Consider the following 18,391-nt stretch of genomic DNA (forward strand, 5'->3'; position numbering starts at 1 on the left):
TGTGGAATGTAATGTGGAAACGAATGGAATGGAATGAGGAATTGAATGGAATGAGGAATGGAATGTTGAATGGAATGTGCAATGGAATGTGGAATGGAATGGAATGGAACGTGGAATGGAATGTAGTGGAACATGGAATGGAACACGGAATGGAATGGAATGGAACGTGGAATGTAATGTGTAATGGAATTTGGAAATGAATGGAATGTCGAAAGGAATGGAATGGAATGTATAATGGAATGCAATGGAATGTTGAATGCAATGGAATGGTATGTGATATGGAATGAGGAATGGAATGTGGAATGGAATGGAATGGAAAGTGGAATGCAATGGAATGGAACGTGGATTTTATGTGGAATGGAATGGAATGGAATTTGGAATGGAATTGAATGGAATGTGGAATGAAATGGATACGAATGTGGAATGAAATTGAATGGAATGGAATGGAATGTGTTGTGGAAAGTTGAACGGAATGGAATGGATTGTGGAATAGAATGGAATGGAATGTGGCATGGAATGTGGAGTGGAAGGGAATAGAATGTGGAATGGAATGTGGAATTGAATGCGGAATGAAACGGAATGTAATGTGGAATGGACTGCGGAATGGAATGCGGAAATGTAAGTCGAATGGAATGGAATGGAACCTGAAATGGAATGTGGAAATAAATAGGAAGGAATATGGAATGGAATGTGTAATGGAATGGAATGGAATGTGGAAAGGAACCTGAAATTGAATGGAATGGAAAGTGGAATGGAATGTGGAATATAATGTGGAAGGTAACGTGGAATTAAATGGAATGAAACGTGGAATGGAATAGAGTATAATGTGGAAAGGAATGTGGAATGGAATGCAATGGAATGAGGGATGGAACGGAATGGAATGTGGAATGGAATGTGGAATATAATGTGGAATGGAACGGAATGCAATGTGGAATGGAATGAAATGGAAAGTATAATGGAATGGAACTGAATGTGGAACGGAATGTGGAATGGAATGTGGAATGGAAAGGAATGTAATGTGGAATGGAAAGGAATGTAATGTGGAATGGAATGTGAAAACGATAGTGGAATAGAATGCAATGGAATGTGGAATGGGACGTGGGTTGGAATGGAATGGAAAGTGGAATGGAACGTGGATTATAAAGTGGAATGTAATGGAATGGAATGGAATTTGGAATGGAATGGAATGGAATGCTGAATGTAATGTAATGGAATATGGAATAGAATGAAATGGAATGGAATGTAGAATGGAATGTGGAATGGAATGTGGAACGGAATGGAATGGAATGTGGAATGGAATGGAACGGAAAGTGGAATGGAATGGAATGGAATGGAATGGAATGTGGAATGGAATGTGGAATGGAATGGAATTGAATGTAGAATGGAATGGAATGGAATGTGGAATGGAATGTGGAATGGAACGGAAGGTGGGATGGAATGGAACAGAATGTGGAATGAAATGTTGAATAGAATGTGGAATGGAATGTTGAATAGAATGTGGAATGGAAGGGAATGGAATGTGGAATGGAACGCGGAATGGAATGCAATGGAACGTGGAATGGAAAGTGGAATGGATCGTGTAATGGAACGTAGAATAGAATGTGTAATGGAACGTGGAATGAAATGTGCAATGGAATCTGGAACGGAACGTGGAATGGAATGGAAAGGAAGGTGGAATTTAACATCCAATTAAATGGAATGGAAAGTGAAATGGAAGGTGGAATAAAATGAGGAATGGAATGTGGAATGCAACGTGGAATGGAATGGAATGGAACGTGGAATGGAACGTCGAATGCAATGGAAAGGAACTTGGAATAGAATGGAATGAAACATGGAACGAAATGTGGAATGGATTGTGGAATGTGACGTGGAATAGAATGGAAGGCAACTTAGAATGGAATGTGGAATGGAATGTGGAATGGAATAGAATGCAATGTGCAATGCACTGGAATGGAATGTAGAGTAGAAAGGAATGGGATGGAATGGAATGGGAATGGAATGTAATAGAATGTGCAATGCAAAGGAATGAAATAAGGAATTCAATGGAACAGAATGTGAAATGGAATGGAATTCCATGTGGAATGTAATGTGGAATGGAACGGAAGGGAATGTGGAGTGGAATGATGAATGTAACGTGGAATGGAATGTGGAATAGAATGGCATGGAATGTTGAATGAAATGTGGAATAGAACGGAATATAATGTGGAATTGAATGTGGAATGGAACGTGGAAAGTAAAGTGGAAAGGAATGGAATGGAAAGTGGAATGAAACGTTGAATGGAATACAATGAACTGTGGAATGGAATGTGGAATGGAATGGAATGGAACTTGCAATGGAACGTTGAATGTAACTCGGAATCGAACTTGGAATGGAACGTGGAATGGAATGGAGTGAAATGTTGAATGTAATGGAATGCAATGTGGATTGGAATGCAATGTAATATGGAATGTAATGTGGAATGGAATGGAATGGAATGTGGAATGGAAAGTGGAATGGAACATCGAATGGAATGTGGAATGGAAAGTGGAATGGAACATCTAATGGAATGTAGAATGGAACGTGGAATGGAATGGAATAGAACGCCTAAAGGAAATTAGAATGGAAAGTGGAAAGGAATGGAATGGAACGTGGAATGAAATGTGGACCGGAATCTGGAAATTAATCAAATGGAACGTGGAATGAAATGGAATGGAATGTGGAATGGAATGGAAGGGAATGTGGAATGGAATATGGTATGGGATGTGGAATGGAATGCAATGGAATGTGGAATAGAAAGTGGAACGGAATGGAAAACAATGGGAAAGGGAATGTGGAATGCAATGTGTAATGGAATGTGGAATGGAATGTGGAAGGAAATGGAATGGAATGTGGAAAGGAATGTGGAAAGGAATGGAATGTGGAATGGTATGTCGATTGCAATGGAATGGAATGTGGAATGGAATGAGGAATGGAACGTGGAATAGAGTGGAATGCAATGTGGAATGGAACGGGGAATGGAATGGAATGCATCATGGAATGGAAACTGGAATGGAACGTGGAATGGAATGTGGAATGGAATGTTGAATGGAATGGAATGGAATGTGGAATGGAACTGGAATGGAATGGAAAGTGGAATGGAATGTGGAATGGAATGTGGAATGGAACTTGGAATGGAAAGTACAATGGAATGTGGAATGGAAAGTGGAATGGAATGGAATGGAACGTCGAATGGAATGTGGTATGGAATGTGGAATAGAATGTGGACTGGAACGTGGAATGGAAAGGAATGGAATGTGCAATGGAAAGCTGATTGGAATGTGGAATGGAAAGTGGAAAGCAATGTAATAGAACATGGAATGGAAAGTGGAACGGAAGGTGGAATGGAATGGAATGGATTGTGGAATGGAATGGATTGGAGTGTGGAATGGAATGTGGAATGAAACGGAATGAATGTGGAATGGAATGTAGAAGGGAATGCAATGGAATGTGGAATGGAATGGAATGTGGAATGGAATGGAATGGAATGGATTGTGGAATGGAATGAGGAATGCAATGTCGAAGGCAATGGAATGGAATGTGGAATGGGATGGAATGGAATGTGGAATGGAAGTTGGAATGGAATGTGGAAGTGAATTTGGAATGGAACGTGGAATGGAACGTGGAATGCAATGGAATAGAATGTGTAATGGAAAGGAATGGAGTGTGGAATGGAATGTGGAATGGAATGGAATGGAATTTGGAATTCAGTGGAATGGAATGTAAAATGGAAGGTGGAAGAGAATATGCAATGTAAAGTGGAATGGAAAGGAATGGAATGTGGAATGGAATGGAGTGGAAGGTGGAATCAAATGGAATATTATGTGGAATGGAATGAGGAATGGAATGGAATGGATTGTGGAATAGAATGTGTAATGGAATGGAATGAAATCTGAAATGGAATGGAATGAAATGTGAAATGGAAAGTGGACTGGAACGTGGAAAAGAACGTGGAATGGAACTTGGAATGGAATGTGGAATGGAATAGAAAAGAATGAGAATGAAATGGATTGGAATGTGGAATAGAATGTGGTATGGAATAGAATGGAATGTTGAATGGTATAGAATGGAAAGTTATGGAATTTGGAATGGAAGGAAACGCAATGTGGAATGGAACATGGAATGGAATGGAATGCAACGTGGAATGGAATGCGGAATGGAATTATTAATGGAGCTATGAATGAAACGTACAATGGAATGGAATTCAACGTGGAATGCAATGTGGAATGGAAAGGAATGGAACGCGGATTATCACATGGAATGGAACATGGAATGCGACGTGGAATGGAAAGTGGAATGGAATGTGCAATGGAATAGAATGGAATGTGGAATGTAATGGAATGGATTGTGGAATGCAATGGAATGGAGTGGAATGTGGAATGGGATGGAATAGAGTGGAATGGAATGCGGAATTCAATAGAGTGGAATGTGGAATGGAATGGAATGGAATGGAATGGAATGGAATGTGGAATGGAATGGAATGCAAAGGAATGGAATGTGGAATTTAATGGAATAGAATATGGAATGGAAAGGACTGGAAAGTGGAATGGAAAGTGAAATGGAATGTGGAATGGAATAGAATGGAATGTGGAATGGAATACGGGATGGAGTGTGGAATGGAATGGAATGGAATGTGGCATGGAATTTAAAGGAATGTGGAAAGCAAAGTGGATTGGAATGAGGAATGGATTGTGGAATGGAATGTGGACTGCAACGCAATAGAATGTTGAATGTACTGTGGAATGGAGTGCGGAATTGACCATGGAATGAAATGCAATGGGATGTGGAAAGGAAAGTTGAATGGAATGGAATGGAAAGTGGAATTGAATGTGGAATGAAACTTGGAAAAGAATGGAATGGAATGTGGAATGGAACGTAAAATTCAATAAAATTGAACGTGGAATGTAACGTGGAATGGAACGTGGAATGGAACATGGAATTGAACGTGGTATAGAATGTGGAATGAAATGTGGAATGCAACGGAAGGGAATGTGGAATGGAATCTGGAATTGAGTGTGGAATGGAACGTGGAATTGAATGGAATGGACTGGAATGGAATGTGGAATGCAATGGAATGGAATGTGGAAAGGAATGTTGAATGGAATCTGTAATGGAATGGAATGGATTGAAAAATGGAATGAAATGTGGATTGGAAAGGAATGGAATGTGGAAGGGAATGGAATGGATTGTGGAATGGAATTTAATGGAAATTGGAATGGAACATGGAATGGAATGGAATGGAATGTGGAATGGAATGGAATCGAATCAGGAATGGAATGTGAAATGGAATGGAATGAAATGTGGAAAGGAAAGTGGATTGGAAAGCAATGGAAAGAGGAATGGATTGGAATGGACTGTATAATGGAATGTGGAATGGAATGTGGAATGAAATGTGGAATGGCATGTGAATTGGAATGCAATGGTTTGTGGACTGGAATGTGAAACGAAATGCAATGGAATGAGAATGGAATGTGGAATGGAATGTACAATGGAATGTGAAATGGACATCGGAATGGAATATGGAGTGGAATGTGGAATGGAATTGAATGGAATGGAATGTGGAATGGAATGTAAATTGGAATGCAAAGGAATGTGGAATGGAATGTGGAATGAAATGCAATGGAATGAGAATGGAATGTGGAATAGAAGGTGGAATCGAAAGTGGAATGGAATGGAAAGGAAAGTGGATTGGAATGTGGAATGGAATGGAATGCAATGTGGAATGGAATGTGGAATGGAATGTGGAATGGAATGGAATGGAATGTGGAATGGAATGTGGCATGGAATGTGGAAATGAATGTGAAATGGAAAGGAATGGGATGTGGAATGAAATGTGGAATGGAATGTGTAATGGAATTTAAAGGAATGTGGAAAGGAATGTGGAATGGAATGTTTAATGGAATGGGATGGAATGTGGAATGGAATGTGGAATGAAATGCAATGGAATGCGAAATGAAATGTGGAATGGAATGGAATGAAATGTAGAATGGAATATGGAATGAAACGGAATGTGGAATGGAACGTGGAATGGAATGTGGAATGGAACGTGAAAAGGAATGCAAAGTGGAATGGTACTGAATGGAATGTGGAATGGTATGTTGAATGAATTAGAATAGAATGTGGAATGGAAAGTGGAATGAAACGTGGAATGGAACGTGTAATTGAATGGAATGGAACTTGGAATAAAATGTGGAATGGAATGGAAGGGAATGTGGAATGAAATGAGGAGTGTAATGGAATGGAATGTGGAGTGGAATGGAATGGAATCTGGAATGGAATGAAGAATGGAACAGAATGTAATATGGAATGGACTATAATGGAATGTGGAATGGAAAGTGGAATGGAATGTGGAATGCATAGTGGAAAGAAATGTGGAATGCCTTGTGTTATGGAATGTAGAATGGAACGGTATGGATGGTGGAATGGAATATAGAAAGGAGAGTAGAATGGAACTTGGAATGGAATGCAATGGAATGTCGAATGGAACGTGGAATGGAATGGAATGGAACGTGGAATGGAACGTGGAAAGGATCGTGGAAATGAATGTTGAATTGAACTTGGCATGGAATATGGAATGGAATGTGCAATGGAACGGAATGGAATGTGGAATGGCATATGGAATTCAATCTGAAATGGACCGTGGAATGGAATGTGGAATGGAACGTGGAATGGAATGGAATGGAATGGAATGTGGAATGGAATGTGGAATGGAATGGAATGAATTGTGGAATGAAATGTGGATTGGAATGGAATGCAATGTGCAATGGAATGGACTGGAATGTGGAATTGAATGTGGAGTGGAATTTAATTCAAAGTGGAATGGAAAGTGCAAAGGAATGGAATGCAAAGGAATGGAATCTCGAATGGAATGGAATGGAATGTGGAGTGGAATGTGGAATGGAACGGTAAGGAAGGAGGAAAGGAATATGGCATGGAGTATGGAATGGAACTTAGAATGGAATGCAAAGGAATGTGGAATGGAACGTGGAATGGAAGGGAATGGAACGTGGAATGGAACGTGGAAATGAACGTTTAAAGGAATGTGGAATTGAACTTGGTATGGAATGTGGAATGCAACGTAAAATGTAATGGAATGTAATGTGGAATGTAATATGGAACTGAGTGTTGAAAGGACAGTGGAATTGAATGGAATGGAACGAAATGGAAAGTGGAATGGAATGGAATGGAATGTGGAATATAATGTGGAATGGAATGGAATGGCATGGAATGTCGAATGGATCTTGGAATGGAATGTGCAATGGAATGTGGAATGGAATAGAATACAATGTGGAATGAAATGTGGAATGCAAAAGAATGGAAAGGAATGGAAAGCGGAATGGAATAGAGTGGAATATTTAACGGAATGGAATATGAAATGGAATGGAATGGAAAGGAATGCGGAATGGAGTGTGGAATGGAATGCAATGGAGAGTGGAATGGAAAGTGGAATGGAATGGAATGTGGAATGGAATTTGGAATGGAATGGAATGGAAAGCAATGTGGATTGGAATGGAATGGAATATGGAATGGAATGGAATGTGGAAAGGAATGGAACACAATGTGGAATGGAATGTGGAATGGAATGGAAAGTGGAATGGAACATCGAATGAAATGGAAAGGACTGTGGTATGGAATGTTGAATGGAATGGAATGGAATGTGGAATGAAATTGAATGGAATGTGGAATGGAAAGTGTAATGGTATGGAATGGAATGTGGAATGTAATGTGGAATGGAAAGTTGTATGGAATGGAATGTGGAATGGAATGTAGAATGAAATGGAACGGAATGCAATGTGTAATGGAATGGAAAGGAATGTGTAATAGAATAGAATGCAGTCTGGAAGAGAATGGAATGGAATGTGGAAAGGAATGGAATGCTATCTGGAATGCAATGTGGAAGGGAGTGAAATGGAATGTGGAATGGAATGTGTAATGGAATGGAATGTGTAATGGAAAGTGGTATGTGATGGAATAAAATGTGGAATGGCATGGAATGGAACATGGAATGGAACGTGGAATGCAAGTTTGAATGGAATGGAATGGAACGTGGAATGGAACGTGGAATAGAAAGTGGAATAGAATGGAAAGTAACGTGGAATGGAACGTGGAATGCAACGTAGAATTGAAAGTGGAATGTAACGGAATGGAAAGTGGAACGGAAACTGGAATGGAACGTGGAATGGAACGTGAAATGTAATTGAATGTAACATGGAACAGAATGGCATGGAATGTGGAGTGGAATTGGATGGAATTTGTAATGGAATGGAATGGAATGGTATTTGTAGTGCTATGGAATGGAATGGAATGGATTGGGGAATGGAATGGAATGGAATCTGGAATGGATTGGAATGGAATGTGGAATGGAATGGAATGGAATATAGAATGCAATGGAATGGAATATGTAATGGAATTGAAAGGAAAGGAATTGAAGGGAATGGAATGTGGAATTGAGTGAAATGGAATGTGGAATGGAAACTGGAATGGCATAGAATGGAATGTGGAATGGAATGTGGAATGGAATGGAATGGAAAGTGGAATGGAATTGAATGGAATGTGGAATAGAATGTAGAATGGAATGGAAAGAAATGTGGAATGGAATGTGGAATGGAATGGAATGTGGAATGGAACGGAATGGAATGTGGAATGGAAAGGAACAGAATGTGGAATTGAACGTGGAATGGAATGAAACATGGAATGGAAAGTGTAATGGAATGGAATGGAACGTGTAATGGAACGCAGAATGGAATGGAATGGAACGGGGAATGGAAGGTGGAATGTAACGTTGAATGGAAAGTGGAATGCAATGTGAAAGTTGAATGGAATGGAATGGAATGTGTTATGGAATGGAATGGAATGTGGAATGGAATTTGAAATGGAATGTGGAAAGGAATTCGGTACGGAACGGAATACAATGTGGAATGGAATGTGGAATGGAACGTGGAATGGAATATGGAATAGAACGTGGAGTGGAAAGTGGAATGGAATGTGGAATGTGGAATGGAATGGAAAGGAGTGTGGAATGGATTGGAATGGAATGTGTTATGGAAAGGAATGGAACTGGAATGGAAGGTGGAATGGAATGTGGAATGCAATGTGGAATGAAATGCAATGCAATGTGAAATGCAATGTGGAGTGGAATGGACTGTGGAATGGAATGGAAAGCAATCTGGAATGGAATGGAATGGAATATGGAATGCAATGTAGAATGGAATGGAATAGAATGTGGAATTTAACATGAAATAGAATGGAATGCAATGAGGAATGGAATGTGGAATGGAATTTAATGGAATGGAATGTGGAATAGAATTGAATGGAACGTGGAATGGAATGGAATGGAATGTGGAAAGGAACTTGGAATGGACTGGAAGGTGGAATGGAACATGGAATGAAATGGAATGGAATGGAACGTTGAATGCACCGTGGAAAGGAATGTGGAATCAAACGTGGAATGGAAAGTGAAACGGAATGTGGAATGTGGAATGGAATGGAATGGAATGTGTAATGGAATTGAATGGAATGGAAAGCATTGTGGAATGGAATGTGCAATGGAATAGAATGGAATTTGGAATGCAATGTAGAATGGAATGGAATGCAATGTGGAATGGAATGCGGAATGGAATGGAATGAAAAGAAGAATGGAACATGGAATGGAACGTGGAATGGAGTGAAATGGAATGTGGAATGGATTGGAATGGAATGGAATGTGGAATGGAATGGACTGTGGAATGGAAAGTGGATTGGAATGTGGAAAGGAGCGTGAAATGGAATGGAATGGAATGTGGAATAGAACATGGAATGGAACGTGGCATGGAACGTTTAAAGGAATGTGAAATTGAACTTGACATGGAATGTGAAATGGAATGTGAAATGGAACGGAATGGAATGTGGAATGGAATATGGAATTGGGTGTGGAATGGACCGTGGAACGGAAAGGAATGGAATGTTGAATGGAAAGTGGAATGGAATGGAATGGAATGGAATGGAATGTGGAATGGAATGGAATGGAAAGTGGAATGGAATGTGGAATGGAATGAATGGAATGTGGAATGCACTGGAATGGGGAGCAGAATGGAATGTGGAATGGAATGTTGAATATAATGTTGAATGGAATTGATGGGAATGTGGAATGGCATGTGAGTTGGAATGCAATGGAATGTGTAATGGAAAGTCTAAATAAATGCAAAGGAATGAGAATAGATTGTGGACTGGAATGTGGAATGGAATTTGGAATGGACTGCGGAATGGAATGTGGAATATAATGTGGAATGGAATGTGGAATGGAATGGAATGGAATGGAATGTGGAATGGATTGTGAAATGGTATGCAATGGAATGTGGAATGGAATGTGGAATGAAATGAAATGCAATGAGAATGGAATGTGCAATGGAATGTGGAACGCAATGGAATCGAAAGTGGAATGGAACATGGAATGAAATCGAATGGAACGTGGAATGGAAAGTGGCATGGAATGTGAAATGGAATGTGGAATGGAATAGAATGGAATGTGGAATGGAATGTGGAATGGAGAGTGGAATGGAATGTAATGGAATGTGGAATGGAATGTGGCAGGGAATTTAATGGAATGTGGAAAGCAAAGTGGATAGGAATGTGGAATGTATTGTGGAATGGAATGTGGAATGGAACGGAATAGAATGTGTAATGGAACGGAATAGAATGTAGAATGTAATGTGGAATGGAGTGTGGAATGGAACTTGGAATGAAATGCAATGGAGTGTGGAAAGGAACGTGGAATGGAATGGAATGGAAAGTGGAATGGAATGTGGAATGGAATTTGGAAAGGAATGGAGTGTAATGTGGAATGTAACGTGACATGCAATAGAATTGAACATGGAATGTAACGTGGAATGGAACGTGGAATGGAACGTGGAATTGAAGGTGGTATACAATGTGGAATGAAATGTGGAATGGAACGGAATGGAATGTGGAATGGAATCTGTAATTGAGTGTGGAATGGAACGTGGAATTGAATGGAATGGAATGAAATGGAATGTGGAATGGAATGGAATGGAATGTGGAATGAAATGGAATTGAACATGGAAGGGAACGTGGGATGGAACGTGGAATGGAACGTGGAATGGAAAGTGTAAAGGAACATTGAATGGAACGTGAGATGGAACCTGGAATGGAACGTGGAAGAGAATGGAATTGAAGGTGGAACGGAATGGAATGGAACATGGAATGGAATGGTAAGGAATGGAAAGGAATGTGGAATGGAATGGAGTAGAAGGTAGATTGGAATATGGAATGGAATGGAATGTGAAATGGAATGGAATGGAATAGAATATGGAATTTAATGGAATGGAAGGAGGAATGGAATGGAATGGAATATGGAACGGAATGGAATGAAGTGGAACGTGGAACGGAATGGAATGGAGTGTGGAATGGAATGTGGAATGGAATGGAATGGAACATGACATGGAATGTGTAATAGAATGTGGAGTGGAAAGTGGAATGGAAAGTGGACTAGAACGTTAAATGGAATGGAATGGAATCTCGAATGGAATTCAATGGAATTTGGAATGGAATGGAATGGAATGTGAAACGCAATGGAAAGGAATGTGGAATAGAAAGTGGAATGGAATGGAATGGAATGTGGAATGGAATGGAAGAAATTGCGGAATGGGATTCAATGGTGGAATGGAATGGAAACGAAAGAAATGGAATGTAGAGTGGAATGCACTGGAATGTGGAATGGATTGGATTGGAATTTGGAATGGAATGGAATGGAATTGAATGTGGAAAGGAATGCAATGGAATGGAATGGAATGTGGAGTGCAATGGATGGGAATGTGCAATGGAATGTGGAATGGAACGGAATGGAATGTGGAATGGAAAGGATTGGTATGTGGAATGGAATGGAATGGAATACGGGATGCAATGGAATGGTATGGAATATGGAATGGAAGGGAATGGAATGGAATGTGGAATGGAATGGAATGTAATGGAATCGAATGGAATGGAATGTTGAATGGAATGGAAAGCAATGTGGAATGGAATGTGGAGTGGAATGGAATGGAAAGTGGAATGGAATGGAAAGCAATGTGGAATGGAATGTGGAATGGAATGGCATGGAAAGAGGAATGGAATGGAATGTGGAACGGAATGTGGAATGGAACAGAATGGAATGTGGAATGTAATGTGGAATGGAATGAAGATGAATGTGAAATGGAATGGAATGGAATGGAATGGAATGTGGAATAGAATGGAATCGGATGTGAAATGGAGTGGAATGGAAGTTGGAATGGAATGGAATGGAGTGGTAAGTGGAAGGGAATGGAATAGAATGTTGAATGGAAAGTAGAATGGAATGTGGAATGGAATGTGGAATGGAAAGAAATGTGGAAAGGAATGGAATGGAAAGGAATGGAATGGAATGTGGAATTGAATGGAATGGAATCCAATGTGGAATGGAATGGAATGGAATGGAATGGAATGGAATGTTGAATGGAATTCAATGGAATTTTGGAAGGGAATGGAATATAATGTGGAATGGAATGGAAATGAATGTGCAATGGATGTGCATGGGAAAGGAATGCAATGTGGAATGGAATGGAATGGACTGCGGAATGGAATGGCATATCACGGAATGTGGAAAGGAATGGAATAGAATGTGTAATGGAATGGAATGGAAAGGAATGGAATGGAATTTGAAATGGAATGAGTGGAATGTGGAATGGAATGGAACGGAACGTGGAATGGAATGCAATGGAGTACAATGCGGAATGGAATGGAATGGAATGTGGAAAGGAATGTGGAATTGAGTGTGCAATGCAATGTGGAATGGAATGGAGTGGAAAGTGGAATGGAAGGTTGAATGTAATGTAGTGAAATGTGGAATGGAATGCAGTGGAATGTGAAATGGGATGGAATGGAATATGGAAGGGAATGTTGAATGGAATGGAATGGAATGTTGATTGGAATGTGGAATGCAATGGAATATGGCATGAAAGGTAGAATATAATGGAAGGGACGTGGAATGGAAGGTGGAACACAATGAGGAATGGAATGGAATGGAATGTGCCATGGAATGTGGAATGGAATGGAATGGAACGTGGAATTTAATGTGGAATGAAAAGGAATGGATCACAGAATAGAATGGAATGGTATGCAGAATGGAATGGAATGCAATGTGGAATTGAATGGAATATGGAATGGAATGTGGAATGGAGTGGAATGGAATGTGGATTGGAATGGAATGGAATGAGGAACGGAATGTGAAATTTAATGTGGAAAGGAATGACATTCAATGTGGAAAGGAATGTGGAATGGAATGGAATGAAACGGGGAATGGAATGTAAAATAGAATGTGAAATGGAATGTGGAAAGTAATGTGCAATGGAATGAGGAATGGAATGGAACGGAATGGAACGGAATGTGGAACGGAATGGAATGGAAAGTGGAATGGAAGGGAATGAAATGGAATGGAGAGTTGAATGGAATGGAATGGAATACGGAATGTAATGGAATGGAATGTGGAATGGAAAGTGGAATGGAATGGAATGGAAATTGGAGTGGATTGGAATGGAATGTGGAATGTAAGGTGGAATGGAATGGAAAGGGACGTGGAATGGAATGGAATGAAAAGAGGAAATGAATGGAATGGAACGTGGAATGCAATGTGTAACAGAACGTGGAATGGAATGGAATGGAATGTGGAAAGGAATGGAATGGAAGGGAATGTGGAATGGAATGGACTCGAATGTGGAATAGAATGTGGAATGGATTGGAATGGAATGTGGAATGGAATGCGGAATGGAATGGAATGGATTGTGGAATGGAATGTGGAATGAAATGTGGAATGGAACGTGGAATGGAATAGAATTGAATGTGGAATGGAATGGAATGGAATGTGGAATGGCATGAACACAATGTGGAATGCAACGTGGAATGGAATTCAATGGAATGGAAAGTGGAATAGAATGGAATTGAATGGAAAGTGTAAAAGAAGGGAATGTGGCATGGAATGGAATGGAACGTGGAATGGAATGTAAAATGGAATGGAATGGAATGGAATGCAATGGAATGGAATATGGAATTGAATGCGGAATGGAAAAGAATGGCAGGTGGAATGGAATGGAATGGAATGTGGAATGGAATGTGGAATGGGATGGAATGGAATGGAAAATGGAAAGGAATGGAATGGAATGTGGAATGGAATGGATTGGAATGTGGAATGGAAAGGAATGTGGAATGGAATGGAATGCAATGTGGAATGGAATGGAGTGGAATGTGGAATGGAATGTGGAATAGAATGAATTTAATGTGGAATGGAATGTAGAATAGATTGGAATGGAATGTGGAATGGAACGTGAAATGGAATGTGGAATGGAATGGAATGGAATGTGGAATAGAATGGAATTGAAGTTCGAATGGAATGTGAAATGAAATGGAATGGAAACTGGAATGGAATGGAATGGAATGTGGAATGGAACGTGCAATGGAATGTGGAATGGAATGGAAAGGAATCTGGAATGGAATGTGGAATGCAGTGCAACGGAAGTTCGAATGGAATGTGGAATGAAATGTAATGGAATGGAATGGAATGTGGAATGGATGGTGGAATACAACGTGGAATCGAATGCAATGTAATGTGGAATGGAAATGAAAGGAATGTGGAATTGAACGTAGAATGTATTGGAATGGAATGTGGAGTGGAATGGAATGGAAAGTGGGATGGAATGTTGAATGGAATGTGCAATGGAATGTGGAAAGTAATGGAATGGAATGTGTAATGGAATGTGGAAACGAATCTGTAATGTAACGTGGAATGGAACGTGGAATGGAACATGGAATGGAAAGAGAAAGGGAAAGGAATGGAAGCTGGAGTAGAATGCAGAACGTAACGTGGAATGGAAAGTAGAATATAACGTGGAATGCAAAGTGGAATGGAAAGTAAAGGAAAGTGGAATTGAACGTGGAATGGAATGTGAAATGGAATGGAATGTGGAATGGCATGAAGAGAATGTGGAATGGAAAGTGGAATGGAATTGAATGGAATGGAAAGTGGAATGGAATGGAATTGAATGGAAAGTGGAAAAGAATGGAATGTGGAATGGAATAGAATGGAACGTGGAATGGAAAGTAAAAAGGAATGAAATGGAATGCAAAATGGAATGGAATGTGGAATGGAAAGTGAAATGGAATGGAATGGAAATTGCAATGGAATGTGGAATGGATTGGAATGGAACGTGGAAAGGAATGGCGTGGATTGTGGAATGGAATGGAATGCAATGGAATGGAAAGTGGAATGGAATGGAATGGAACGTGAAAAGAAGGGAATGGAATACGGAATGGAAAGGAAAGTAATGGAATGTGGAATGGAATGTATAAAGGAATGCAGAAGGGAAAGGAATGGAATGTGGTCTGGAATGGAATGGAATGGAATGGAATGTGGAATGTAATGTAATGGAATGGAATGTGCATAGGAATGGAATGGAATGTGCATAGGAATGGAATGGAATGTGGAATGTCATGGAATGGAATGTTGAGTGGAATGGAATGGAATGTGGAATGTAATGGAATGGAATGGAATGTGCATAGGAATGGAATGGAATGTGCATAGGAATGGAATGGAATGTGGAATGTCATGGAATGGAATGTTGAGTGGAATGGAATGGAATGTGGAATGGAATGGAAATGAATGTAATCTGGAATGGAATGTGGAATTGAATGTGGAATGGAATGGAATGGAATGTGGGATGGAATGTGGAATGAAATGGAATGGAAAGGGGAATGCAATGGAATTTGGAATGGAATGTGGAATTTAATGTCAAATGGAATGGAATGGAATGTGGGATGGAATGTGGAATGGAATGGAATGGAAAGGGGAATGCAATGGAATTTGGAATGGAATGGAATGTGGAATGCAACGTGGTATGTAAAGGAATGGAATGCGGAATGGGAAGGAATGGAACGTGGCATGGAAAGGAATGGAATGTGGAATGGAATGGAATGGAAAGTGGAATGGAAAGTGGAATGCAAGAGAATGGAATGTGGAAGGGAATGGAATTGAATGAGGAATGGAAAAGATTGGTATGTGGAATGGAATGGAATGCAGAAAGGAACGTCGAACGGAATGAAATGGTACGTGCAATTGAATGTCATGGAAAGTGGATTGGAATGGAGTGGAACCTGGAATGTGATGGAATGGAAAGTGGAATGGAATGGAATGGAATGTGGAATTGCATGGAATTGAATGTGGAATGGAAAGTGGAATGGAATGCAATGGAATGCAGAATGGAACATGGAATGGAATGTGGAATGGAATGGAAAGGAAAGTAGAGTGGAATGGAACGGAATGTGGAATCGAATGTGGAATGGAATCTGGAATTGAATGTGGAATGGAATGGAATGGAATGGAAATGAATGGAATGTGGAATGGAATGCAATGGAACGTGGAATGGAAAGTGGAATGGAATGGAATGGAACGTGGAATGGAATGGAATGGAACATGGAATGGAATGCAACAGAATGTGGAATGGAAAGGAATGGAATGTGGAATGGAATGGAATGGAATGCAGAATGGAATGGAATGGAATGTGGAATGGAACGCGGAATGGAATGGAATGGAATGGAGTGGAATGTGGAATAGAATGGAATGGAATGTGGAATGCAGTGGAATGGAATGTGGAATGGAATGTGGAATGGAATGGAATGGAATGAATGGAATGTGGAATAGAATGGAATGGAACGCGGAATGAAATAGGAAATGGAATGTGGAATGGAATGTGGAATGGAATCGAATAAAGTGCATTGGAACGTGCAATGGAATGGAATGGAATGGAATGTGGAATGGAACGGAATGTGTACGTGAATGGAAGGCAAAATGCAATGGAATGTGGAATGGAACGTTTCGAATTTGGAATGGAATGTGGAATGGAATGGAATGTGGAATGGACTGGAATGGAATCAAAAGGAATATGGAATTTAATGGATTGGAGTGTGGAATGGAATGTAATGGAATTTGGACAGCAATGGAATGGAATGTGCAATGGAATGTGGAATGGAATAGAATGGAATGCGGAATGGAATGGCATGGATTGTGGAATGGAATGCAATGGAATTTAATGTGGAATGGAATGGAATGGAATGGAATATGGAATGGAATGTAATAGATTGGAATGTGGAATTTCATGGAATGGAATGGAATGGAATGCAATGGAATGTGGAGTGGAATGGAAGGGAATGTGGAATGCAAAGTGAAATGGAATGGAATGGTTTGTGGAATGGAACGTCGAATGGAAAGAATATAGGAATGAGGAATGGAATGTAGAATGGAATGGAATGAAATGTGCTACGGAATGGAATGTTAAGGAATGCAGAATGGAGAGCAATGTAATGGGGAATGGAATGGAATGGAATGTTGAATGCAATGGAATGGAAATTAATGGAATGTGGAATAGAATGGAATGGAATGGAATGGATTGGCATGGAATGGAATGGAATGTGGAATAGAATGTGGAATGTAATGGAACGGATTGGAATGGAATGGAACGTGCAATGGAATGGACTTGAATTTGGAAAGGAATGGAATGGAATGTGGAATTGAATAGAATGTAATCTGGAATGGAATGAAATGGAATGGATTATGGGATGGAATGAAATAGAATGTGGAATGGATTGGAATGGAATGTGGAATAGAATGGGAAGGACTGTGGAATGGAATGGAATGGAATGGAATCTGGAATGCAATGGAATGGAATGGAATGTGCAATGGAATGGACTTGAATTTGGAAAGGAATGGAATGGAATGTGGAATTGAATAGAATGTAATCTGGAATGGAATGAAATGGAATGGAATATGGGATGGAATGAAATAGAATGTGGAATGGATTGGAATGGAATGTGGAATAGAATGGGAAGGACTGTGGAATGGAATGGAATGGAATGGAATCTGGAATGGAATGGAATGGAATGGAATGGAATGTGGAACGGAATGGAATGGAATGTGGAATGGAATGGCATGGATTGTGGAATGGAATGGAATGGAATGGAATGGAATGCGGAATGGAAGTGAATGTGGAATGGAATGGAAGGGAATGTGGAATGGAATGTGGAATTGAATGGAATGGAATGTCGAATGGAATGTGGAATGAAATGGAATGGAATTGAATGCAACGGAATGTGGAAAGGATTGTGGTATTGAATGGAATGAAATGTGGAATTGAATGTCGAATGAAATGGAATGCAATGTGGAGTGGTACGTGGAATGGAATGGAATGGAATGTGGAATCAAATGGAATGGAATGGGGCAAGGAAAGGAATGGAATGTGGAATGGAATGGAATGGAATGGAATGGAAAGTGGAATGGAAAGGAATAGAATTTGGAATGGAATGGAATGGACTGTGAAATAT

Source organism: Pongo pygmaeus, chromosome 12 (assembly GCF_028885625.2).
Source record: "Pongo pygmaeus isolate AG05252 chromosome 12, NHGRI_mPonPyg2-v2.0_pri, whole genome shotgun sequence".
Lineage (NCBI taxonomy): Eukaryota > Metazoa > Chordata > Mammalia > Primates > Hominidae > Pongo > Pongo pygmaeus.